Raw genomic sequence first — 4,180 nt, forward strand, 5'->3', positions numbered from 1 at the left:
ACATACACCGTTTAGTTATTGTTATGTCCTTAAGGATAGTCAGGATACATATACAGACATGAAATTGTACAGGGGATGTGATGCAGCAAAGCATTTTGTGCAAGACATGGTAATGGAAACGAAAAAATTGGGCAAATATTATTTGAGGATATTAAAGAAATGATTCCATTAACCAGTGAAGAAAATGCTGCATACTCGAATGCAAATATATGTCACATTTGCAAAAAGGGTAATTTTACAGTTGATAATTATAAAGTTCGAGATCATGAGCATTTGACGGGGAAATTTCGCGGTGCTGCTCACAATGAGTGTAATTTGAGGTATTAGCATCAGCACTTTATTCCTATTGTATTACATAATTTGTCATCATATGATGGACATTTTATTGTGAAGGAATTGGGCTATGATGACAACCCCATTCAAGTTCTACCAAATACACAAGAAAAGTATATTAGCTTTGTTAAAAATGTCCCTAGCACGTACAGAAAAAAACGTTATATGCAAATGCGATTTCTTGATTCTTCTCGGTTTATGCCATCCAGTTTAGCAGAATTAGCAGACAATCTACCAAAGGATAAGTTTTCGGAAACGAAAAAAATGTTCAAAGATAAATTTGATCTTGTTTCTCGCAAGAGTGTCTTTCCCTATGATTATTTGACATCAGATAAATTAGAAGACAATTGCCTGCCGCCGAAAGAGAAGTTTTTCAGCAAATTAAATAATGAGCACATTACCGAGGAGGACTATAATCATGCAGAATGTATGTGGGAGGCATATAATATTCAAACACTGGGAGAATATTCAGATTTATACTTAAAATCTGACACCCTCATCTTAACAGATGTGTTTGAAAATTTTCGCGAAATGTGTATGAAAACATACGATTTAGATTGTTTGTATTACTATACAGTACCAGGACTTGCATATTCGGCAATGTTGAAATTAACATGTGTTGAATTGCAGCTGATTACAGACATGACAATGCTATTACTTTTTGAGCAAGGGATCCGTGGTGGAATATGTCATTGTGTGACTCGTCACGCAGTTGCGAATGATCCTAAAAGCGAAAATTTTGATGATTCTAAATCTTCTTCTGCCATTTACTATGTGGATGGGAATAATTTGTATGGATTCGCCATGTCACAAAAATTACCATATGGAGGATTTGAATGGTTATCAGATGAGGAAATACATCATTTTGATCTTCAAGCAATAAATGATGATAGTGAAATAGATTATATTTTAGAGGTTGATATAGAGTATCCAAATCATTTGTTTGAAAAACACAGAGATTTACCATTTTGTGCTGAGTTTGCGAAACCACCAGGTGGAAAGCATAAAAAATTGTTGACAACACTGCATTCCAAACAACACTACGTGGCGCACTACAAACTTTTGCAACAGGCAGTGAATAATGGTTTGCAAATTGTCAAAATACACCGTGTTATAAAATTCAAGCAATCGTATTGGTTAAAACAATACATTGATTTGAATACTGAATTGCGTAAAAATGCAAAAAATAACTTTGAAAAAGACTTTTTCAAGCTTATGAATAATGCGGTATTTGGAAAGACGATGAAAAATGTTCGAAAAAGACTGCATTTCAGATTAGTTTCAAACGATGAGAAACTGAAAAAACTCATTTCGAAACCATACTTTCTTGACAGAGTAATTTATGCTGAAAACCTGGTGGGTATTCATTTAGCGCAAACTCAAATTTTGTTTGATAAAGCGTTATATGTGGGTATCTGTATTTTAGAACTTTCAAAAGTGCACATGTACAATTTTCACTATAGCATTATGAAAGAAGAGCTTGGCGATAAATTGAAGTTGTGTTATGTGGATACAGACAGTTTTATATATCTGATTGAAACAGATGATTTGTACCATGATATGCAAAATGTTCGGGATCATTTGGATACTAGTGTGTATTCACCAAATCATATTTTATTTTCATCACATAATAAAGGTGTGCTTGGGAAGTGCAAGGATGAAATTTCAAATTCGCATATTGATGAGTTTGTTGGTTTGAAGGCTAAAGTGTATGCCTTAAAGTGCTCAGATTTTGAAATTAAGAAACTGAAGGGCATTAAGAAAAACGCAATTAGGAATGAACTTACGTTTGAAGATTATGCAACATGTCGTGAATCTGGTATCACTACTTACACAAAAAAACAATGCTATTAGATCATATTTTCACAATGTGTTTACAATGTGTGTAAATAAAGTGACTTTAAATTCTTTCGATGATAAGAGAGTTGTATTACAAGATGGGATTAATACAGCACCACATGGATATTATGAACCCCCATGTAAAAGAAGGCGTGTGCAAGAGTAAAATGTGGTGTAAATAATAATAATGTAATTTATATAGTTTTGATTTAAATGTGTGTGTAAATAATAATAATAATAATAATAATAATAATAATAATAATAATAATGTTGTAATTTATATAGTTTTGATTTAATCACAATAAACCTACAGTGCTTGTGTATAAATTTGTTTTTATTTCAATATATCGCCCTCATCAATCCAACCGATATGTCGAATATGCTACATATATGCAACAACTTGTCGAAAATATCGCAACGTCATGTTGTTGCGTTATTGCAACGTTTTCGACATAATCCACAATGACAAGGACTTAAGGTGAGATTACTCTCCCATCCCCAATGACAAGGAATTCAGGTTCATTCGAAATAATAACTCATTAAATTCATTTTTTATTATTACTATTCTCATATTATGCACACTACATACATGTATTGTCTTAACAACCAATTATTATTATTATTATTATTATTATTATTATTATTATTATTATTATTATCTTTTGTCCTTGCATCTCATTTGATCACAACCACTTTTCTGTATACTATGAAAATGTCACATTTATTTTCTATTTTCTGTACACTCAATTGTTGAACAATGGCTTCAATATCCATCACCTCCTCCTTCAATGCGCTATGTTTCCTCATTTCTCCTCTTTTAGTTGTCTTCTGAAAACAATAATGTAAGTTAGTCATGTATATGCTGTACATAATCACCATTCAATATCAGAACACAAAACATACACTCACCGCTTTTTGTAGTTGGGGCATGTTTCAATGCATGTCTCCCGCCACAACCCGTTTTTCCTCCTTTTTCCTTTTTTCTCCTCCTCAACAATTTTCACACTTTCCGACTTCTGTTAAACAGAAACAATCGCAAATATAGCCATTTTGAATCACAAATATAGACATACTTCATGTGGGGGGAAAAAAAACTTACTGGTTTGTAGTTGGGACAAGCTTCATCACATCTCTTCCGATAAAATCTCATTTTAGGTGCTTTGACATCCATGGCAACAATCTCTGGTTTCTGCACAAAAACAAAATAACAAATATCATCATTAAATATATCATAATATTGTAATTAATAAAACGAACATAAACTGTACTCACCTCTTTGTAAGTAAGACAGCTGGGATCTCATAGTTCCCGCCACACATGTAAGGTGGACTGTTTGGGATCTGTGCATTCAATGCGATGTTCACCGTTACCCAAACAGATATTGCGGTGATATGTGTCCCCATGTGTTGAAGGTGCATTTATAAAACTCATTTCCGTATTACCACAAGGCAACACCAATGACCAATCCGTATGTAACTGATTAGCACCATAAATTTTTCTTACCATCTCAGTCTGTACTTTCTCAGAATTTATTATATTGTATTTGCGTGTTACTACATATGGTTCATTTAACCACTCATCTCTCACATCTGGAAAATATACGTACGTTACCTCAAATGGTACTTTATATCTTTCTTCTTTCAATATTAGTGGATTATCAATGGCTAGCGCCACATCGTTTCCCATAATTGTACTATCCATAACACTCAATTATGCTTTCATATCCTCAGCTTTTATATAATTTATCATACAAACATATATGAACTTGTATATTTCAAATCTCCCACTCCAACTATAATTACAAACATGTATGAATTTGTATATTTCAATCTCATAACACATATTTATCTGCTACAATTACTGTATTACGAACTGCTTCGGTAATAATGTATGGCTTAAAATAAATCCAATAAATGTTACTTCAAAATGTATTAAATTGGAAAACCCTAATAATAATAATAATAATAATAATAATAATAATAATAATAATAATAATAATAATAATAAT

General features: G+C 32.2%; 1 long non-coding RNA gene across 1 annotated transcript; it reads right to left on the reverse strand.

Moving 5' to 3' along the window:
- Positions 1-2,820: 2,820 nt before the first annotated feature.
- Positions 2,821-3,677, reverse strand: LOC138716317 (uncharacterized). Its single transcript, XR_011336636.1, has 3 exons — positions 3,272-3,677; positions 3,082-3,188; positions 2,821-3,000 (listed from the first exon to the last, which is right to left on the reverse strand). It is a non-coding gene; the product is annotated as an uncharacterized lncRNA (long non-coding RNA).
- Between the last annotated feature and the right edge of the window lie 503 nt (positions 3,678-4,180).

Source organism: Periplaneta americana, chromosome 16 (assembly GCF_040183065.1).
Source record: "Periplaneta americana isolate PAMFEO1 chromosome 16, P.americana_PAMFEO1_priV1, whole genome shotgun sequence".
NCBI classification, from domain to species: Eukaryota; Metazoa; Arthropoda; class Insecta; order Blattodea; family Blattidae; genus Periplaneta; species Periplaneta americana.